The sequence below is a fragment of the Dasypus novemcinctus genome, chromosome 27 (genome assembly GCF_030445035.2).
Source record: "Dasypus novemcinctus isolate mDasNov1 chromosome 27, mDasNov1.1.hap2, whole genome shotgun sequence".
Classification (NCBI taxonomy): domain Eukaryota; kingdom Metazoa; phylum Chordata; class Mammalia; order Cingulata; family Dasypodidae; genus Dasypus; species Dasypus novemcinctus.
Window position 1 is genome coordinate 26,439,036 of NC_080699.1, and position 24,042 is coordinate 26,463,077.

General features: G+C 35.1%; 1 protein-coding gene across 13 annotated transcripts in view; it reads left to right on the forward strand.

Moving 5' to 3' along the window:
* The window catches only part of ARHGEF12 (Rho guanine nucleotide exchange factor 12), a 167,798-nt gene that overhangs the window by 26,359 nt on the left and 117,397 nt on the right, over window positions 1-24,042 (forward strand). For 2 of the 13 annotated variants that reach the window (XM_058289518.1, XM_058289519.1), the window contains exon 1: window positions 9,905-9,957. The exons of 7 other annotated variants lie outside the window; for them this stretch is intronic. The gene's annotated coding sequence lies outside the window, so the exon portion shown is untranslated. Of the gene's footprint in view, window positions 1-9,904; window positions 9,958-18,300; window positions 18,500-24,042 lie in introns of those variants that run through there. 4 more of the 13 variants (XM_071212377.1, XM_071212379.1, XM_071212382.1 and 1 more) reach the window with 4 other exon arrangements.

Below are 24,042 nucleotides of genomic sequence, written 5' to 3' on the forward strand. Positions count from 1 at the left end.
AATATTTGAAATTCTTCCTGCAACTCAGATGGATATATGAAAATTTTTTCACTCTTTCTCTGAAGCTGTGTAGGTAGCTTCAATTTTGAAGTTGAACCGAGGATTGCCTTTTATATAAGATTTTTAATGAATGGTTTTGAGCTGTAATGGCTGACAAAAGGCATACAAATAATAGTGCTAGAGGTGCTGCAAAAGTGCCCAGGAAGAATATCATTCTTGATGTTATAATAAAGGTTTTAGAGTGTTTCCAGGTGGCTGAGTACCTTTTTAAGGAGCTGTTGGAGGAAACATGGTAAGGATGGTGGTCATTTAGGAATTCATGAAGTCTTACAACATCAAGGGAAACTAAACATAGTCTTAGAAAAAGTGGCCAATATATTAAGAAAGAAGAGGGAAGAGAAGCAAATAGTTGATACCTTATCGCTAACCTCAGTTTGGTGGACTCAACTGCATTTTCTCTGTAGGACATGACTTTTACCCATAGTGGGTTAAATGCTTCTGTCTAGTAGGCTACTTTGTAGTCAGTCTGAATACTTCTACTTCCAGTTGTGTTGAATAATCCCAACCTGTTGTACTTAGAATTAGATAGTTTAATTACATATTATATTAAATTAAATATTATGAATACTGATGAAATTAGTATTCATAATTATTCTGTGGAAACTAAGTTGTGTATACTTTGGAATACGAGTAGACCTGGCTCAATAAAGAAATTGCTGTCAAGTTAGATGTGGATGAAAAACAACTATAAACTATTTTGGGGGAAAAGTATAGTCTAGATTTCTGTCGAGTGTCTATAGTTTCTTGCTGCACTGTAAGGAAAGTGAAAAAGGAAAAAAAATAATAGCTTATGTATTTTAGTATAGTTTATACAAGAAAGATAATGGGATACTGTGATTTTCTTTAGGCTTTGATCCTACCTCTAAAAATTGATACATACATTTATATATTTTAAGTTGAAATTAAGTGTTTAAGGTATGTATGAGTAGTTTTTAATAAGCCCCACTTTAACTGTACTTTTCCATTAGATGACCAACTAGTGGTACCAGTGGATTAGATAAGGCAGTTTTTATTGTGTGGCTAAAGACATGTCATGAGTTCAGGAGATTTGAAGAGAACAAAGCGTGAATGCATCTGCATGAAATGCCTCCTTTTTGAGGCTGCTATAATGACATGTACAGGTGTGCTGGTTAAATTAGTGTTTCTATTTCCATTACACTTGACTTGGATTTTATTTTTGGTTTTAAAAATTTAATAAAGTTTTTTCCTATATTGTCTTCTATTTGTGGCAGATGATACTGGTTTTCTATTTTAATAAATGTGAAATAGTTTCCTTTGGAAGTGGAAGTAACATTACTTAAAGAAAAATACTAAATAACATAGTTGAGGGATTGTGTGACTATAGCACATCATTAAAGTGGTATCCAAATAATTTAAGTATGGGAAACAATAACTTACAGGATAAAGGCAGGTTCCTTACTACACATTGAAAACCACACACTATTCTTCAACCTCAAGTCTCATCTCTTTCCTTTTTTACAAACTTTGTATTGATGAACTAGTGACTGCCTGTTTTCAAGAAGAGAGCCCAGACCAGTTACAGAAGGTAGTTGGTAGAGGGATGATTTGATAACTCTGAGGACATTGCTTTGGATGGAGGAATCATGGAGTTTAATATTTCTGGCTTTATTGAGCTTGTATGTCTTACTAACTTTTGTGTTCCCAATACTTGGAAGAGAGTAATACTTGAATAAACAAATGAAGAAACAAACAAACCCAAATAAGAATTATAATGCTATAGCACAAGGCATAATCTTAGACTCCAAGCAAAAATATTCAGATTCAATTCCTTCTCCCCTCCTCTCACGCCTGACAGGCCATGGTATGCCAGGACCTTGTCTTTGTTATGATCCTAAAATTGGAATTTAAATACTCAATGCCAGAGAAGGCTGTGGTCATACAGCATTTCTTACACTCTTCAGTTGAGCCTATAGATTGGTTTAGTCTTTTTACAAAATAATTTGACAGTATAGTTCAAGTACCTAAAAAAATGGTGAAACGCTTTGCTCTAGGAGTGCCAATTGGGAGTATATATCTCAAGACCTTATGGAAATAAAGATTTAGTTGTCATTTTTATACAAAGATGTCAACATATCATTAATTGTAATAAGGACAACAAAGAGCTATTCTTTAAGTATTCTAGTATCTCTGAAGACTTGTAGACCTGGACATTGTCTTGGCAAGGAGCTCCCAGGGGACTGGGCCAATAAATCACCGTGTGCCATTTGATAGAATATTATGTAATAAGCATTAAAAACATTTTTAAGTAAACTCTAATGGGGAAGTGCCCTTGATATGTGAAAAGTAGGAGATAAAACTTCAATTTATAATGCCAATTATGTTAAAAAATGAAAAAACCACACCTATAATGCTTAGAAAAAAAGACTTTTAGGACATGTACTAATTTTTAAGAGTGTTTCTGGATGTGAGATTATGGTTTATCTTTGTTTTACTTATCTGTATTTTCTAAACTTTCAACAATAAATATATATTGCTTTTGTAATTAGAGAAGTTTTGTTTTTAAGTGGAAACTCTATTTTGTATTTATTTATGTACTTGAATTTTCTTTTAATGAAAAAAAATAACCATAGTAGTAATCTGATAGATGTTTGGAGGGAAGTAATTCTTGAAACTAGAAATGCAGATGGCAAATTCTATAATGTGACATATGAGGTGTTCCTAAACTAGGACAGTGGTGGTAGGATTGAATAAGATATATGGCAATAAAGGAAAAAGAGGAATCTAGGATGTCTCTCAGATTTGTGAATATTTAAGGTAAATGCAGTGATATAGGAAGAATTTGCGATGAAAGATTGACTCTTAAAAGATTTTCTTATTTTGGGGAATATTTAAAGAAATCATTAACCACTTCATATTCCTTTTTCCTTATACTTCAACTTTTTAAATCCTATATGCTGTTAAAGGTCATATTTCTAATTTGTTCAGGCTAAGAAGAACAAATAGGTGATATGGCTATGAAGATAATATATTTCTGACATCTGACACCTTGCAAATTGCCAGTCAGTGGAACTGGTTAAATTGATAAGTATTAACTGACTTGCTTGCCAGTTTATGCGTACTACTCTCTAAGCTATAAACCTAGTAAAAAAGGACATCTCTTACCTAGGGGAGGATCATTTTTAGACCAAATTATGGAAATTACTTGTACCCCTGGTAACCACCACTTCTGACAACAAAAAAAGGAGACAGACAGGTCCTGCTAGCTGTTCCTCCATTGCAGGACTCTGGAGAAAGGGTTGGTTAAAAATAGAAAACAATACTAAAGGGATCGTACTTGACGATAAAATTTAATTTAAATTTATCTGCTTTTGGAGAGTTACTTTAAATTCCTTTTTTGATCCTTTCATGCCATGGGCAATAAAATAATCCAGTGAGTTTATAAATGATGTGTCTTAATTTTTTACTAGAGTATTGGCAGATCTCTTCCTTCTTCTGGCTGTGAACAACAGGTAAAATTAGTATGATCAACAGTTTGACTTCAGCATCCTGATTCATTTCCTAGTTCTGAATTTACCTATCTTCCCCTCCCAAATATCATGTGACAACATATATTCCATAGGTTGATAGAAATAAATAGAAAAGAAAAAAAATTAGTCATTGCTACACAGTGTTAAAATAGAGGTGGGTAGTTGTAAGAAGCGTAATTGCAGTCCAGCAGTCCTACTGTATCTGATTCTTTGGGCATTTATTCAAGTAAGAATCATACAGCATGTGAAGGAAAGAATAGATTATCTGTGATTCTGCTGTTAACAGAACTCTTTTAACATGTTAGTAGTTGTGACATTTTTTGAGGAAATTATAATTTTGGGGAAAATATGTTAATGGAAGTTTTCCCAAGGATTATAGAACAGCATAAACAATAATTGCTAAGTACTTTTAATAATTTAAAAATCTGTTAAAATATATCTTTTTAATAGATACAGTAAGACTCAGAGACCCCATTGTGGAATAGAGAAGAAAACTTACATTGAATTTAACACGGTATTCTTATATTTGAGTAGCCTTTTTATTCAAGGGAATCAGCATATGTTTACTACCTAATATGTCTGTGGCGCTATATACTTATCTCATTCTGTAAAGCAAGTACTTAGTTTTTAATAATCTGTGAGGAAATTGAGGTTCAATAAGGTTCAGGGACCTGCTCTGGGTCACACAAACCATTGAGTGGCTGTGCCAGGATTTGAACTTGTTCTGACCAGTACCAAAACCTTTAGTTTTCTAGATATGTTTCCCTTTAGCAGAGTTCTGTAAATAAATATCATCTGATCCTTATTTATATTTGCCGGCATTTATAATATAGGGTGGTCATTCTTCAGCTGCAGAAAAAAATAGAAGCTTGTCTTTGGTGTGTAGCCGTCACCACGATAGTAGCGTGATCTTATATAATGACTAGTGAGTGATGTATACTCAAATCTGTTTTTTAATTGAAAACTTGTAATTCATTTCAGAGATAAGGGAATGCTCGTTCAGAAATGCTATTTATTGATAAATTTTAGAGACCTAAGGCAGTGAACTTGTGTTTAAACCATTTCAGCATTGTTTTTATCATTTCACAGAGATTAGAGTAATCCAGTTTTAACCAAAGTGATTTATTCTGAGGTATACAAGAAATGTTTTATTATTATTTTTTAATTCTAAGTTTAAAAAAGAGGGAATGGGAAAAAAAGCCAAAAAGTTCTACATTATCAGTGTTATTGAAAAAGAAGTCTAAACTAACTGAAGCTAATTTTTAAATTTTCTCTCCCCTTGCATTTTGCTTTATTGTGAACTGTTTGTTGTAAGCATAAGACAAAGATAGAAAATAATATAATGAACTTCCATTTACCTACTGCCCAGCGTCATTTGTGGGTAGGGTTAGGGAAGAGGGAGAAATAAAGCATTAGAGATGGAGTTGAGGCTCTGCTGGGTACTTTTCTCTGATTCTATTCCCTTTTCTCCTTCCCAAGAAATACTGTGTTAAATTTGGTGTCTGTTATTCCCATGCATGTTTTATAGTTTTGCTGCATGGTTATGCATCTTCAAATATTTCAGAAAATTTTTATGGGTTTTTAAATTTCATTATAAATTGAATTAAATTTGTGCTGTACCTATTCTACCACTTGTGTTTTTTAAATAATAAAATATTTCAAGAGTGCTGGCCCGGCTGCTCTTGTGAGGATGGTCCTCAAACTTGGAGTAAATAAAAACATAAGTGCTTTCTCTCTCTGGAAAAAAAAAAAAATTTCAACTATAGTATGAGGTAGGGAATCTAGTTTCTCTTTTCCATATTGATAATCAGTTGTATTAGGCCATTTATTGTATAGTCTTTTTCCCATTGATTTTTCCATGCCATCTTTGCCCCATGTCGTGTTTCTATATTTTGAGAGTTGTTTCTGGACTTTCTTTTCTATTCTGTTAGTTTGTTTGGTTGTCCCTGTACCAACGCTACATAAATTACTTTAACTCTTCAAAATTTTTGTTGTTATTCTTGGCTTTTTTATTTTGTTTTTGAACTTTAATAACTCCATGTACCTTTTACAAGTGTCAATAGCAAAGAAAAATTTTTTTTAATTTTTAAAAAAAATATTACATTAAAAAAATATGAGGAAAAATATGAGGTCCCATTCAACCCCACAGCCCCCACCCCCCACTCCCCCCACAGCAACACTCTCTCCCATCATCATGACACATCCATTGCACCTGGTAAGTACATCTCTGAGCATCACTGCACCCCATAGTCAATGGTCCACATCATAGCCCACACTCTCACCCGTTCCATCCAGTGGGCCCTGGGGGGATCTACAGTGTCCCCTAATTGACTGTGAAGCACCACCCAGGACAACTCCACGTCCCAAAAATGCCTCCCCATCTCATCTCTTCCTCCCATTCCCTGCACCCAGCAGCCACCATGGCCACCCTTCCCATGCCCATGCCACATTTTCTCTGTGGACATTGGATTGGTTGTGTCCATTGCACATCTATGTCAAGTGGGGGCTTAGATTCCACATGGATACTGGATGCACTCCTCCTTCTTTCAGTTGTAGATGCTCTAGGCTCCATGGTGTGGTGGTTGACCTTCTTCAACTCCATGTTAGCTGAGTGGGGTAAGTCCAATAAATCAGAGTGTAGGAGCTGTAGTCTGTTGAGGCTCTGGGCCCGGGCATCATATTGTCAGTCCAGAGATTCAAATCCCCCAAATATATCTCAAACCCCAGCACCAACTACAATTCCAGTAAAGTAGCATGCGAGTCTTGTGAAAAGAGATCCCCTCTGAGTCCAGTTCCATCACGCAGAAACACCAGCTCCAAAGAAGGGCCATCTGACATGGCAGTGAACCCCATCTGCCATGACCATAGAACTCGTGGGTCTCTTTATCCCTCAAAAGAACCAATACCTGGGATTGTATCTACTTTCTCTGTCTCTTAGACTCTGCTCAGTTGTGCATAAGGGCATTCCTTCTGACAACCTCCAGACTCTTTTTTAGAGACTCGTACCCTTATAAACTCATTTCTCCTTTCCATTTCCCCCTTACATTAGGTCAAACAGCATTTTGAAGTCATGTTATTATATGTAGACAGGAATATTCTGCTGATCCGCATTGAACCTTTAATTCAAGGTCATTTTCTAGTTGCATCTTCAGCTGGTATGTGGTAGTGATCCCTCGGTGCCAGGGAGGCTCATCCCCGGGTGTCATGTCCCACGCTGGGGGGAATGCACTGCATCTACATGCTGAGTTTGGCTTTGAGAGTGACCACATTTGAGTAACATGAAGGCTGTCAGGAGGAAACTCCCAGGCACAATGCTACTCTAGGCCTTGTGCAAAGAAAACATTTTAAAGTGACTCTTTCCTTCCCTTCTCCCACTTGCTTAATCTAGTTTACCAGAGGTAGCCACCATTAAGTTTCTTTACACAAATGTGCTATTTGTAACTTGCAGTTTTCATTTAGCAATATACTTCATTTAATGGTATGTTTCACTTCTATGTTGAGTACCACTTGCTCTGTAGCTGCATAGTGTTCTGTTGTATAGCTGTATACTAATTTTATTTGTAGAATACTGATGGGTGGGAGGACTTTAGGTGATTTTTTTTTTACCCCCTTCTAGGTTTCTTTTCATTTTCTCTTCATTGAGCAACTATTGTTTTGACAATGGCAGAAATAAAAAAAAACAAACACATTTTGAGAAAAAAATTAAGGTGTATTTTTTATGGATGCTCATAACTGAACATTCTTTAATGTTCCTCCTTTAGTGGCTGTTGTTAACACTCTTCCTGCCTGGTGCCTCCTGTTTCCTTCCATTATCACTTTGGAGAGTCACCATTATTCAGGGTAGCAGTGATGCTATGACCTTTAGACATGCTTTTTCTCACTAAAAGGAATCACATAGATAGAACATCATTTTTTAAATGTTTTCAGCAGTTCAGCAATCTTGACATTGCTGGGGTTTTTTACCCTTGAGTAGGAAAGAAACATGTACTGCTTTTGATTTAATTACCCATAGAAGTAGGGAGGCACTTCCTGGGGATATGGTTGGGTTACTGTGCATGACTAAATATGTGTGAACATTATGATACTTGGTAAAAACTGCATCATTGAGCTCCTGAACATCTCTCATTGATTTTTCTGCTTGGCACTGAAGATTTACAAAGCTAAAGATCAATTCCCTCTTGAATAGATGGTCTTACTTTAGCTAAATACAGATTTCAAATGTCTTCTTTCGAGTCTGTTCTAATACACAAGAAATTTTTATACATTCCAAGTACACAAAATCAACCTTGTAAATTTTACTATAACAGTTTCAATCCTCATGTAGTTGTAATCTTAGAAAAGATTATTTCTTAAAACACATTTCTCTGTATATGGTTATAGCAAAGAATATTATGCTTTTGTAAATAACTTATTACATTGAGTCATACAGATTAATGATTCAAACCACTTACATAACTCTAGTAAGTTAAATCTGCCATATAATATACAGATATTCTTGTTTTGAAATTTCATATGTTTTCACATTTTATTTATTGGGGAACTCTGAAATTTGCTTTTACCCACCAAATATTTTTCAGACTTGTAAAAGAAATGAAAGAGGGGTTGGTATTTCACTTTAATTCCCCAGTAAAGATAGGAATAAGGAGATAAGTGACTCAAAGAGCTAGAAGAGAAGGCTTGATTTCAATTCAAAAAGTATACTCTGAGTGACCCTCTCCGTTTTTTCCTCCATAGTTAGCCACTGTGTGCCTCAGGTTTTAATCAAAGTTAGTCTTGTCATCTTGGAAACTGTGAACATTCATTAACAACTGGTTTTGCTTTGAAACTTATACAGTAAACACCAAAGAGTGGATTGTTGCTGTAATCCATGGGAGTCTTGAGATTGACGTCAAAACACTAGTACAGCTGTATAAGCAGTGGGAAGAGTATTTTTAACGTCCCTGTTAGATCATCTTTTTGACCTTTCCCATTATGCTTTCTCTTCTCCGACTAAATAATACAGTTTTCCACTAAATACAGTTTTCCACTAAAGCTGTAATGTTCTTTATATTATCACCCATTTGATCCTTTTCTTGATTCCCTCCTCCCTTCAGCTTTCTTTTCTCTGTAGTGTTTTCAATTAAGTTGTTTTCATGGGATGGGCTTTTTAAAATTTTTTGGAGGGGGAAGTGTTTTTTTAAAAATAGATTTTATTTTTTAGAACGGTTTTAGATTTATGGAAAGACTGAGAAGATAGAGGGTTTGGAGTATATGGCAACTCTCTGAACCAAATTATTAACATATTACCTTCCTATGGCATATTTGTTACAATTAGTGAACCAGTATTGAGACATAATTTTAACTAAAGTCCATAGTTTATTCTGGTTTTCTTAGTAGTTACCTAATATCTTTTTCTGTTTCAGGATGGCAGTCAGAATACCTCGATACTTTTATCTGTGCCAGTTTAGTTATCAGGTCTCCTTAGGCGCCTCTTGGCTGTTGACAGTTTCTCAGACTTGCCTGTTTTTGATATTGATAATTAGAGGAGTATTGGTCAGATATTTTGTAGGATGCCCCTATATTGGAATTATCCGATGTTTTTTTTTTTTGTCATGAGTAGTCTGGAGTTACAGGTTTAGGAAGAAGATCATAGAGGTAAAGCATCATTTTCATCAGATTACCTGGTTTGAAGAACTGTTTAACGCTATAAAGTGTTGAAATGTTTCAGTAGGGGTATTCTAGTTAGGTGCATTGCTCTTATAATTTCTTGGGCTTTAAATATTTAAGTTTTCTTTTTTCTTTTTTCTTTAAAGATTTATTTATTTATTTAATCCCCCCCCCCCCCCCCCCCCCCCGTTTGTCTGTTCTCTGTGTCTATTTGCTGCATCTTGTTTTCTTTGTCTGCTTCTGCTGTCATCAGCTGCACGGGAAGTGTGGGCGGCTCCATTCCTGGGCAGGCTGCACTCTTCTTCGTGCTGGGCGGGTCTCCCTACGGGTGCACTCCTTGCGTGTGGAGCTCCCCTACACGGGGGACACCCCTGGGTGGTGTGGCACTCCCTGCGCGCATCAGCACTGCGCATGGGCCAGCTCCACACGGGTCAAGGAGGCCCGGGGTTTGAACCGCGGACCTCCCATGTGGTAGACGGACGCCCTAACCACTGGGCCAAGTCTGTTTCCCTAAGTTTTCTTATTGGTGTACTACTCATTGAAATGTTAAATATTTTTACAGATAACATGTTAAGAATTTAGGATTACATTTTTGAAATTTTCTGTCTTTCAAATCATATTTTTGGAATAAAGGTTTATTTTCCTGTGGAATTCTAAAGTTGATGTGTTTATCTAAAGTAATAACCAGATCTTTTTTTTAATAGACTTAGGTTTACATCCCTCCTGTGTCTGGCTTGTTTGACTCAACGCAGAGTTTCCAAGGGTAATTCTTTTTTCTTTTTTTAAAGCATGTATTGAGATATATTTATATACCATACAATCTATCCAAAGTATATAATCCATGGCTTTTAGTATAATCACAATGTTGTGCATTCATTACCACAAAAAATTTTAGGAAAACTCCCTACCCCATAGCAGTCAATTCTTAGTCCCTCTGTTCTTCCCTAGCCCTACATAACTACTAATTTCATCTTTATAGATTGATTTTATATTTATATTTTATATAAATGGTATCAATATGTCATACTTTGTGTCTGGTTTCTTTCATTTAGCATAATGTTTTTTTGTCTGACATTAACACCTTGTAATATTAACATACATTTGTTCAGTTTCAAAGAAAAGCACTTTTATAAGTTCAGTATTACCAATGTTCAAATTTTACATGAGGTTTTACTAGCTATATAGTCCCATATTACATTTTTTAGTAATATACATGACCTTAGACTTTCTTTCCCTTTCAGCCACTGTCATACCCATATAATAGCACTGCTAGTTATAAACATTATGTTGTGTTCTACCTTTTCTCATCTTTTTCAAAGATTAAACGTGCATCCTTTTTACCAGTTCTGCACAAGTTAACCCTCACCTTTCCATTCTCTAAACTCATTCTATTTTCTTGACTATGGTGACCCATATTCAAGTTATTAACTCCATGAGATTACACAGTATATTTAGTTCATAGTCGCGCAATCATACAATATTTGTCCTTTTGTGTCTGGCTTGCTTCACTCAGCGTAATGTCCTCCAGGTTCATCCATGTTGTCATATGCTTCACGACTTCATTTATTCTTACAGCTGCATAGTATTTCATCGTGTGTATATATCACAGTATGTTTATCCGTTTGTTGATTGATGGACACCTGAGTTTTTTCCATCTTTTGGCAATCATGGTTAATGCTGCTATGAACATCGGTGTGCAGATATCTGTTCATGTGACTTGCTCTCAGTTCTTCTGGGTACGTACCCATTAGTGGTATTGCTGGGTCACGTGGCAATCCTTGTTCAGCTTCTTTAGAAACTGCCAAACAGGCCTCCACAGTGTCTAAACCATTCTACATTCCCCCCAACAGTGAATAAGTGTTCTGTCTCTCCACATCCTCTTGCAGTTCTGTCTTTTTAATGGTAGCCGTTCTATTAGGTGTGAAATGATATCTCATTGTAGCTTTAATTGGCATTTCCCTAATCACTAGTGATATGGAACATCTTTTTATGCAATTTTTTTTGCCATTTGTATTTTTTTTTTCCTTTGGACAAATGTCTATTTAAGTCTTTTGCCCATTTTTTATTGGGTTGTTTGTCTTTTTATTGTTGAGTTGTAGCATCTCTTTTTATGTCATGGCTATTAAACCCTTATCAGATATGTGATTTCCAAATATTTTCTCCCCTTGAGTCAGCTGCCTTTTCAACCTTTTGACAAAGTTCTTTAAGGTGCAGAAGTGTTTAATTTTGTGGAGGTCCCATTTATCTGTTTTTTCTTCTGTTGCTCATGTTTTAGGTATAAGGTCCAAGAAACCACCACCTACCACAAGACCTTTAAGATGTTTCCCTACCTTTTCTTCTAGTAGTTTTATGATCCTGACTTTTATATTTAGGTCTTTGATGCATTTTTGAGTTGATTTTTGTATAGGGAGAGAGATAGGGGTCCTCTTTGATTGTTTTGGTTATGTATATCCATTTCTCCCAGCACCATTTGTTGAAGAGTCTGTTTTGTCCTGTTAACATGGACTTGGTAGGTTTGTCCAAAACGAGTTGGCCATAGAGGTGAGGGTTTATTTCTGGACTCTCAATTCTATTCCAGGGATTGATGTGTCTGTTTTAATGCCAATATCATCCTGTTTTGACCACTGTAGCTCTGTAATATGTTTCAAGGTCAGGCATTGGAATTCCTCCCACATCACCCTTCTTTTTAGAATGCTTTTGGCTATTTGGGTGCACGTTCCCTTCCAAGTGAATTTGGTAGTTGCCTTTTCTGTTTCTTTAAAGTAGGCTGTTGTTATTTTGATTGTTATTGCATTGAATCTATAAATCCTTGAGTAGGATTGACATTGTCATGATAGTCTTCAGTCCATGAACACGGAATGTCTTACCATTTGTTTAGGTCTTCTTTTTTTTCTTTTATTTGTAATTTTCTGCTTATAGGTCTTATACTCCATTGGTTAAATTGATTCCTAGGTATTTGAGTCTTTTGTCTTGTTCCTGATCTTAGAGGGAAAGCTTTCAGCCTTTCCCCATTGAGTATGGTGTTGGCAGTGGGTTTTTCATATATAGCCTTTATCATATTGAGGAATATTTTTTTATTCCTATCCTTTGAAGTGTTTTTGTCAAGAAAGGGTGTTGGATTTTGTTGAATGCCTTTTCTGCATCAATCGAGTTGCTCATGTGGTTTTCCCCTTCAATTTGCAATGTGGTGTACATTAATTGATTTTCTTATGTTGACCTGCACTTGCATACCAGGAATAAATCCCACTTGCTCGTGGTGTATAATTATTTTGATGTGCTGTTGAATTCTATTTGCAAGTATTTTGTTTAGAATTTGCAAGTATTTTCTTTAGAACATAAGTTTTCACCTCATTTGGTTAATACTAAAGGGTGCTATTGCTGGATCACATGGTAAGCCTTTGTTTAGCTTTGTAAGAAATTGCCAGACTGTCTTCCAGAGTGTCTGCACTATTTTGCACACTCACCAGCAGTGAATGAGAGTTCCTATTGCTGCACATCCTCACAGTGTTTGGGATTTTAACTATACTATGGTTATGGTAAGGTTATGATTATGGTATGTAGTGGTATCTCATTGTTTTGATACGCAATTCCCTAATGACATATGTTGAACATTTTTTCATATGCTTAATTGCCATGTTTATGTCTTTTTTGGTGAGGTGCCTATTCATATCTTTTGCCCATTTTGTTAATTGAGCTGTTATTGTTTTGAGGTTATTCATATATTTTGAATACAGGTTCTGTATCAGATATGTTTCGGAAATATTTGCTTCAAGTTTGTGGCTTGTCTTTTCATTTTCTTAGCAATGTATTTTGCAGAGCAGAAGGTAATAGTTTTAATGAAACTCAACTTCTTATTTTTTCTTTTATGAATCATGCTTTTGGTGTTGTATCTAAAAAGTCATAACCGAAGTCAAGGTCACCCAGATTTCCTCCTATTTTATCTTCTAGATGTTGTATAGTTTTGTAATTTACATGTAGGTCTGTGATCCATTTTAAATTAACTTTTGTGAAAGGTGTAGGGTCTTTTTCTACATTTTTTTTTTCCAGTTCTAACACCATTTGTTGAAAAGGCTATGTGGATCTATTTCTGGGCTCCCTACTCTGTTCTGTTGACTTGTCTATTCTTTACTGGTACCACATTGTCTTGTTCATTGTAGTTTTATAAGTATGTCTTGAAGTTGGGTAGTGTCAGTTATCTGGCTTTTTGCTTCTTCAATAGTATGTTTACTATTCTGGGTCTTTTGTCTTTTCATACAGACTTTAGAGTCCATTTGTCTATACCTACAAAATAACTAGCTGGACTTATAATTAGGATTTTGTTGAATCTATAGATCAAGTTGGGAAGAACTGACATCTTAATGATAGTAAGTCTTTCTATTCATGAACATGGAATCATTCTCAATATTTTAGATGGTCTTTGATTTCTTTTATCACTGTTTTATAGTTTTTCTCATCTAGATATTTTATGTATTTCGTTAGATGTATATGTAAGAATTTATTCATTTGGTGCTGATATACATGATATTGTGCTTTTAATTTCAGATTCCAATTTTTCATTGCTGATAAATAGCAAAGCAGTTGACTTTTGCATATTAAGCTTGTATCCTGAAATCTTGCTATTAATTGCTTGTTAGTTCAAAGAACTTTTTGTGTGTCTTTGGAATTTTCTACATAGATAACTATACCAACTGTGAACAAAAATAGTTTTACTTCTTCTTTCCAATCTATATGTTTTTGGTTTCTTTTTCTTGTCTTATCACATTAACTAGGACATGCAGTATGATGTTGAATTGGAATGATGAGAGGGAACAAACAGTCTTGCTTTGTTCCTGATTTTAGGGGGAAGACATCTAGTTTCTCACCATTAAGTATTATGTCAGCTGTGTGTTTTTTGTAGATGTTCTGTGGTTGAGGATTTTTGCATCTAAGCTCATGACAGTTACTGGTCTCTAAATTCCTTCACAGTAATGTCTTTGGTTTTGGTATTAGGGTAATTCTGGCTTCATAGAACACTCCCTCTCCCATTTTTCTGGAAAAGATTGTAGAGAGTCTGTATAATTTTTTCTTAAATGTTTGGTGGGATTTGCAGTGAAACCCTCTGTGCCTGGTACTGTTTTGGAAGGTTCTTAATTGTTGATTGAGTTACTTTAATAGATACAGGCCTATTCAGATTACAGGCATACTTTGTTGATGTTGTGGGTTCAGTTCCAGACCACTGCAATAAAGTGAATATCTCAATAAGGCAAGTTACATGAATTTTTTTGTTTCCCAGTGCATGTAAAAGTTATGTATATACTACACTGTAGTCCATTAAGTATGCAATAGCATTATGTCTAAAGGACAATGTATATATATTAATTAAAATGTGACATAGAGACGTGAAGTGAGCACATGCTGTTGGAAAAGTGGTGCTGATAGATTCGCTCAATGCAGGTGCTACAAACTTTCAATTTGTAAAAAACACAGTATCTGCAAAGCACAATAAGGTGAAATGCAGTAAATAGAGGTATGCCTGTATCTATTTCTCCTTGTTAAGTTTTGGTAGCTTGTTCCTTTCAAGAAATTGGACCATTTCCCCTAAGTTATCAGATTTGTGGGCAGAGAGTTGTTCATAATATTCCTTTATTATCCTTTTAATATCCATGTGATCATTGATGACAGCAGCTCTTTAATTTCTGATATTAGTAACTTGTATCTCTTCTCTTCGTTTCATAACTTAGTCTGCCTAGATGTTTGTCAGTTTTATTGATCTTTTCAAAGAACCTGCTTTTGATTTCCTTAGTTTTCCTATTTTCAAATTCATTGATTTCTGCTCTTACTGATTTTAGATATTTCTTCTTTTCTAATATGCACATTCAGTGCCAAGTACTTCTTTTGCTGCATCCCATAAGTCTCAATAAGTCATATTTTCATTTGCAGTTAATAATTGATATTTTTAAAAAAGCAACTTTTGATTTCATTGATTTTATTGTTTCCTTATTCTCTATTTCATCTACCTTTACCCTGATCTTTATTTACTTACTTCTGCTTCCTTTGGGTTTAGTTTTCTCTTCTTTTTCTAGATCCTCCAGTTCTGAGGGTAGGTCTGAATTGAGATCTTTTTTCTTCATTAATTTAAGCATTTAGATCGATAAACTTCTCTCTCAGCATGCCTTTGCTACATCCATAAATTTGGGTATGCTTTGTTTTTGTTTTCGTTTGCCTTAAGATGTTTCCTAATTTCCCTTATGATTTCTTCTTTGACCCATTGGTTGTTTTAATTTCCACATATTTGTGAATTTTCCAGTCCTCCCTCTGTTACAGGTTACTAGCTTCATTCCATTTTGGTTGGACAAGATATACTGTGTGATTGTAATATTTTTAAATTTGTTGAGATTTGTTTTATAACTTAACGTAAGGTCTGTCCTAGAGGATGACCCATGCTTACTAGAGAAAAACTTATATTCTGTTGATGTTAGGTGAAGCATTCTCTGTATGTCTGTTAGGTCTAGTTGATTTATAGTATTGTTCAAGTCTTCTATTTCTTTAGTGGTCATCTGTCTAAATGTGCTATCCATTATTGAAAGTAGTGTATTGAAATTTCCTGCTATTAATGTAGAGCCACCTATTATTACAAATCTGTCAATGTTTGCTTTATAAATTTTGGGCCTTTGCTATTAAGTACATATATATTTATAATTGGTTATGTCTTCTTGTTGCAGTGACCCCTTTATCAGTGTATAGTGACCTTTTTTGTCCCTCATAATAGTTTTTGACTTGAAGTCTATTTTATCTAATATTAATATAGCTACCCCAGCTCCCTTTTGGTTATTATTTGCTTGGTATATTTTTTCCATCCTTTCACTTTCAACCTGCTGTATCTTTGAGTTTAAGATGAGTCTCTTATAAACAGTGTGTTTTGAATTAATTAGGTTGGATTTTAAATTTGGTCTGGCTAGAGATCAGGTACGACACAATGGGAAACCGAGGTAACCCATTGGAAAAAAAATAGTTTGTTACTCACACGTCCTAGAGAGAAAGGGGTGTCACAAGGGATCTGCGGTGGCTTATCCAGTGAGTAGTGAGCATACAAACAGAGTGAGAGGGGCCCATGGATTTGTGCCTTTATTGTGATCTGGGGATGAAGGTTAGTAGATTTTCTGTGGGAGCCAAGGATTGATTAGTTTAAAGCAAACACATATGGAAGGGTAAAGGACCTGGGGTTCAGAGGGTCATGGGGGATAGTTAGCTTATCATTTGGGACCAACTGTGAATTTTGGTGAGATGTGGAAGTGGTATGGGTGGTAGTCATAGATTTGTGTTTGAGTTCTGGGGCAGTTTAGGTCCTAGGGTTGAAAACTTGTTTATTAACTAGGCAAAAGGTGCTTGTTGAGGTAGCACACGATAGTTTTGACAGTTATGATACAGTGTGTCATTGGGTCTTGCTTTTCTATCCAATGTACAAATCTTTGTCTTTTGACTGAAAAATTTAATCCATTTACATTTAAAGTAACTAAAGGACTTCTGCCATTTTGCTATTTGGTCTTTGTAAGTCTTATACCTCCAACCCTCCTCCCCATTCTTAAGATTATTTTTATTTATTTCTTTTCTGCTCTCTGTGTCCATTTGCTGTTTGTTCTTCTGTGTCTGCTTGTATTCTCATTATGTGGCTCCGGGAACCGATCCTGGGGCCTTCTGGAGTGGGAGAGAGGCAATACTCTCTTACACCACCTCAACTCCCTGTTCTGCTACATCATCTTATTTTCTCTTTTCTGTGTCTCTTGTTGCATCATCTTGCTGTGCCAGCTCTCCACGCTGACTGGCATTCCCATGCAGGGCAGCACCCCTGTAAGGGGTGGCAGTCCCATGTGGCCTGGCACTCCACATGGGCCAGTTTCCCCTCACCAGGAGGCCCTGGGCATCGGATCCTGGACTTCCTATATGGTGGATGGGAACCCAATTGATTGAACCACATCCTTTTCCCCCCATCTATTATTTTTTCCTTAAATTTATTATTTTTCACAAACTACATTTGCGAAGGTATGGTGTCTTGGAAGCTGATTCTTCATGAATCACTAACTGTGGTTTGAGATTCTGTAAATTCGTTATAAATTCACAGAATCCTGGGATATAATTTATGTGGGTGAAATGATTACCAAGATTTATCTTAAAATTAGATGTATTCACATATTTTAAGAAATATATTTATAAAATAAAGAACATGCTTTTGTCCATTACTAACATAATAATCATAGAATTTATGTGTATTCAAATTGTTAAGTTGGGCTGATGCTTCAGAAAAGGAAAAGGGAACCTGATGCATTGCCTTCATAGCAAGGCATTGCATTTGTTAGAAAGTAGTGTTTGAGGTAAATTACTGTTTTTGCTAAATTACATGGCTTCTAGGGATTAGACTGAATGAGTGTTTTTCTTGTCTCTCCCTCATTCTGCTGTAAGTGGCAGGGATGCTAGTTAATAGAGTGGGAGACATTATAATGCCGGGGCATAGTTAGAGACCAGGGAAGAGTTACAGTAATCAAACACAAACAGACAGGGTAGCATGAAGTTTCAGTCCTCACAGCCTTGCTTACGAATTTAGTTAGGCTTATTGGGGCAGAAAATATTTTTTCTTCTCCCCCATTTTCATCTGCTTCTCCTCCACCCCCACCTTCTATCCTAGATTCTCTTTGAAGGTATCATACTACCAGTCAAAGGAGACTTTTGGTAAATCCTAACTTATTTGGTTTATTTGGCTTTAGGGTAAGGAGCAGTAGCAAGAATACTTTTAAGATATTTAAGGAACTCCATTTTTGTGGAGTCACTATATATTGTTTTATTTTAAATCATACTGTATTCAGAAAATTCTGAAAAATATTAGTTTTGTTTTGTTTTTTCTTTTTGTGGCACTATAATTGTCCCTTGTATAAGTGTTTCAATTTTGTGGGAGATGTTTGCCCTGCTCACTTGTAAGTATTCTTAGTCTGAATCTTTGCTTTCTTTATCATTTCTTTATTTTTATGGAGTAATCTTCTAGGGAAATATACTTAGATGCTGTTCTCTGTTTATCCATTAGAAGCACAGTATTGGAGTTCAGATGATGGTATATGATTGGGGGTGGGGAAGAGGTGGGGTTTCTTCTTATCATCCCTCTTGTGGTCAGTAAAATCATCAGACAAATGCCTTTCCAAGGATGTCGAATGCATGTATGAAGGAAAAGCCAAGGATTACTAAGGGATGGTGTTTTGTTAAGGACTTTATTCTCTTCTACTCCATGGAAAGGAGCCTTTTGAGCTTTTACTTGTCTGCTGATTTGTCCTGTGATCCAGGTAATCTATAGCAGTCTTTGTTTTCTTGGTGGTGTATGAAATGTAGCAAAATGGTAGAAATAAAGCTTCATTGAAAAGGATGTACTACCTACAACAGAGGAATAATATAACAAAGGAAAAGGTTATTTTTACATTTCTCATTATTATTTTTTATAAGAGCTTTTAAGGATTTTTCACGTTTTAAATGCTAATTGAACATAAAGGAAGAAAATTCCTAGTTTTGAAAGCCTCTGCCTTAATTGCTTAGCTTGAGAACAAAGGTTTTAACCAGCATTGCAGTGATATCTTTATTCAGAAGGATAGGAAGCAGCATCCTCCCGTTACCTTTTTAGAACTGAATTGACATAACATGAATCTTAGCTAGAGACTTTGACTTATTATTATTTGAATTGTAATTTAATTATCTGAAGCTTCACATGATGTTGGTTTCCCTTTGATACCCAAGGGGCCATGGATGGGGCATGGGGGGGAGTGGAGGCGGTATTAATCCTATAGTGGGGGAAGGAAATGCTTTTATAGAATATTTTCCTGGATTGTTTTCCATTTGAAACTAAACTGAAATATATAATCCTTTGGATAAAGTGATATCAATGACATCAAACAGAATTGTAGATTTGAATTAATTTATCCTTTGTTTAGTTTGTGGTATTTTTGCTCTTGTCAGCTAAAATGTTTATAAATGTGAAGAAGCTGCCAGATTGCTATGTGATTGCACTGGAATTGCATTCTGCCTTTTTTTTTTTTTTTTTTTTAATCGTATCTGAATATAGGAGCAGAGGTAACCATATGAAAACAGAAGGGTTATAAAATGCCGGAGGCATTTTAATTTTCTCCTGAAGGTGTTTTTCATGAAGGAAATTATTTTCTTGTGGACAGAAGACCATAGTTTATGAGACTAAAATGTATATAGTGTTGCAGACTTCCCTATTTAGCAAAGATAGACCAAAAACATTCTGATGCATATTCTGAGGCTTTCAGTTAATTTTCTTATTATCTCTATCACTGTGATAGGAATTATCATACTGTTTGACACACTTTGACAGCTGACTGACCCCTCAGGAATATTAACTAATTAATAAATGTTGTTGAGCATTTACGTGATCTTAGGTGCACAGTGTTAGGTGTTTTCAATATATATGTGTATGAACACATCCGTCTTTGCCCACAAGAGGCTTGTTGTCTAGTAGGGATATAAAAAATTCATGCATGTGATATACCTGTGGTTCTAGTATATGAGCATTGGTTATATACTTATGCACACACTGGCATAGTATATTATATAAGCTACAGCATTTATATAACAACGCTTTCCATCGTTATTATCATTCCTCTGTAGATGAGGAAATTTAAATTTAGAGAAGTTAAGTAATTTGCCATAAGTAACAAAACCATAAAGTGATGAAGAATGAAGCCCAGGTCGATCAGACTCCAAAGTTCTTTGCACTATTTCCATAGGAGCAGATTAACATATTTTATCACAATTATTTGACATCACAAAGAATGATGCCAGAGGAATGAGCAGGAATCTCTGCCAAAACTGATTGGGTAAATCATTTAACATTATCTGTAAAATGTGAGGGTTGGGGTAAATAATCTAAGGTTATCTAGCATTAAATGATTCTATTAGTAGGTGAGGTTTTTATGTGTGACTTATGGAAACAATTCTCATTAGTTTGCAGTTTTTATCATGAATATACTTTCCATTCCTGATCTTTCATGTACTGTTCTTTTTTTTTTTTTTGAGGGGTTGGGTGGCAACCTATAATGCTAACCACCTTCTAATTATTACAGTATATTCTTATTTATCAAGATCATTAATGTTTATTCCCTCACCTCCCTTCCTCCAAATATATCACAAGGATCTAGAATAGTGCCTGACTACACAGTATGCACTCAAATATATGTGTCAGTGAATGAATAAAAGACTGGTACAGTACATAGGCAAAATATATGAGACTTCATACTTTTTGACACCAACAGGTTCTCTTGGGGCTAAAATTACTCCTTACTGTTACAACTACCCTTTAAGTCACTAAAAAATCTTGAAGAAAACCTATAAAACAATCAAATTTAGTTAAGTAACCTTGAGTTTGCTGGAATTTCCCCCACTCAAAATTTATTAGAATAGAACTTGATAACATTCAGTGTTGTATTTAATAATACTTTACCAAAATATTAGTAGATGATTCCATTTAGGCAAAGAAAAGCAAAATAGCAAAGTTCCTTTTTAGTCTGTAGATTTATGTAAATTCTCAAATATTATGTACAGTATAAATATTCAGACCACTGCATCTTTTATTTAAAAACAATTTCATGGATTACAACACAATACTATTTGTTGTTTCATTTGAACATTAGGTTTTTAAAATTTTAATATAACTGGTATATAATAAACTGCATTTCAGTGTGTAATCTGATAAATTTTGATATACATATATATACACACAACTAGAAAATGATCACCTCTATCAAGATAATAAAGTTGTTTCATATCTCATTGTAATATCTTCTTTCCACCTTTCCCTGCTAGTCCCCAGCTACTCCCTGGTCTGCTTGTTGTCATTGTAGACTAGGCTGCATTTTCTTGAGTTTTATGTAAAAGGAATCATATAATATGTACTGTTTGTTTTTTTTTTTGGCTTCTTTCACTCAGCATAATTATTACATGTTTTGAGATTTGCTCTTGTTGTTGGATGTGTCAGTAGTTCTTTCCTTTTTTTTCATTTTTTCATTTTTTTTTTTTTTTTATGATACATAGATCGCACAAAAAGTTCCTTTTTATTGCTTAGTAATACTCCAGTATGTGGATGTACTATGATTGGTTTATCCATTCACCTGTTGATGGACATTTGAGTTTTCAGTTTAGGGCTATTAAGAATACATTTTCTGTGAAAATTTGTGTACGAGTCTTTGTATGGCCCTGTGCTTTCATTTTTATTGAGTAAATACCTAGAGACAAATGGCTGGAACATATTGTAGGTGTATATTGAACATTTTAAGGAAACTGCCAAACTGTTTTCCAAAGTAGCTTTATAGCATTACATTCCCACCAACATTCCAGTTTCTCCACATCGTCGCCAGTACTTGGTATTATCAGTCTTTAATTTCAACTATTTCAGTAAGCATGTAATAGTATATTATTGTTAACTTTTATTTGCCTTTCTCTAAAGATCATGATGCCGAGCATCTTTTCATGTGCTTATTTACCATCTATCTTCTTTTGTGAGGTGTCTGTGCAGACCTTTTTTAAAAAATTTGGTTGCCTTTATATTATTGAGTTGTAAGAGTTTCTTATTAGATATATGATTTGCTTTCTTTCATTCTTTGACTTGTCTTCATTTGCTTATTAGCATTCTCTCACTTTATTAAACAGCTTTACTGAGAAACAATTCACATTTCAGAGTGCAGAGGTTTAAACTTTGAAATACAGTTTTATCAAGTTTTTCTTTTATGGATCATGCATTTGGTGTATCTAAGAAATATTTGCCTAACCCAAGATCTCAAAGATTTTCTCATATTTTTGCTTCTGGAGGTTTTATGGTTTTAGGTGTATTTTTAGGTCTGTGATACATTTTGAGATAATTTTTTTATATGATGTGAGATATTGGTAGAAGTTTATTATTTTTGCATATGAATATCCAGTTGTTCCAGCACCATTTATTGAAAAGACTATACTTTCTCTACAAAGGTGTCATTGCATCTTTGTCGAAAATCAGTTTTCCATATACGTGGAGGGGACTGTATCTGGAATTTCTTTCCTGTTTCATTGACGTTTTTGTCTGTCTTGACCCCAGTACCGTGCTGTCTTGATTACTGTGGTTTTATAGTAAGTCTTGAAATCAAGTAATGTCAGTTCTCCAGCTTTTTCTTCTTTTTGAAGTTGTTGACTTTTCTGGGCTCTTTGTATTTCTATATGAACTTTAGAATTAGCTTGCTAATTTCTGCAAAAAAAAATTGCTAGAATTTTGATTGATAGTGTGTTGAATCTGTACAACGATTTGGGGGAATATTATATCTTAATACTGAGGTTTCCAATGTATGAACATAATAAATCTCTGCATTTTCTTAAGTCTTTAATTTATTTCAGCCATGTTTTCTAGTTTTCACTTTACAGGACTTCTACATCTTCTGTCAGTTTACTCCTAAGTATTTAATATACTTTGATGCTATTGAAAATGGTACTATATTATAAATTTCAGTTTCTAATTGTTCATTGCTAATACCATGTATATACACAATGGATTTTTTTCCCATTGATTTCCTATCCTGCAACCTTGCTAAACTCATTCCATAGCATTTTCTACATAGATGATCATGTAGTCTGTGAATAAAGATAGCTTTGCTTCTTTCTTTTTAATTTGAGTGCCTTCTATTTATCTTTCTTGCCTTCCTGCTCTGGGTAGTTCAGTGTTGAATAGAAGCGGTGAGAAGGAACATCCCTGTTCTTTTCTTTATCTTAGGGGGAAAGCATTCATTTTTTTCTCCGTTAAGTATGATGTTACCTATAGGTTTTTCATCAGTGCCCTTTATCAGGTAAGACTTTTTATGAGTGTTTAGTTCTGTAAGAAGTAGAAATGTAATTGGTAATATTTTTGTTTAGATGAAGTAAAATTTTTTTAAAAGAAAAGATCACATTTAAATTCTTAAGAAAGGCTTTCATAGTATTTTTCATTATGATTATACTCAAACTGATGAATTCTATCACTGTCAATATGCTGACATTGTAAGAGAAGGCATAAGTAAACATTTTCCGTATTTTCCCTGCTATGCAATAATTGTGACATATAGCTCAATTCAAAATATATTGTAAGACCCCATGATGAGGAAGTTGAAACTATAGATATATAATATAAACTTTTAAAATAATGAACTTGGAAAGTGGATTTGGCTCAACTGATAGAACATCCACCTACCACATGGGAGGTACAGGGTTCATTCAAACCCAGGGCCTCCTGACCCATGTGGTGAGTTGGCCTGTGCACAGTGTTGATGCGCGCAAGGAGTGCCATGCCACGCAGGGGTGCCCCACGCGCAAGGGATGTACCCGGTAAGGAGAGCCGCCCCGTGTGATAAAAGCACAGCCTGCCTGGGAGTGGCGCCGTGCACAAGGGGAGCTGATGTAGCAAGATGATACAACAAAAAGAGACACAGATTCCCAGTGCTCCAGACAAGAATGCAAGTGGACACAGAAGAACACACAGTGAATGGACACACAGAGCAGACAATGGGGGGGAGGGGGAGAAATAAATAAATAAAATAAATCTTTTAAAAGGTAAATAAACTAATGAACTTGTTTCTGTAAGTCACAAATAAAAATTATTGATAAGGAGAACAATCATATAACTTTTAGATGTATATTTCAGGTTGTTTAACCCTAACATTGTACAGATGATTTAAGTGTATTCTCTGAGGGAATCTCATCTACTCTCATGGTTCTGCTGTCACACTGATGTTATGGAAGTGTGAATTTCCAGACCAGACCTCTCCCCTGAATTCTCCAGAGTGTCCTGCAGGTACCTGACAAACATAAAACTGCTTCTTTC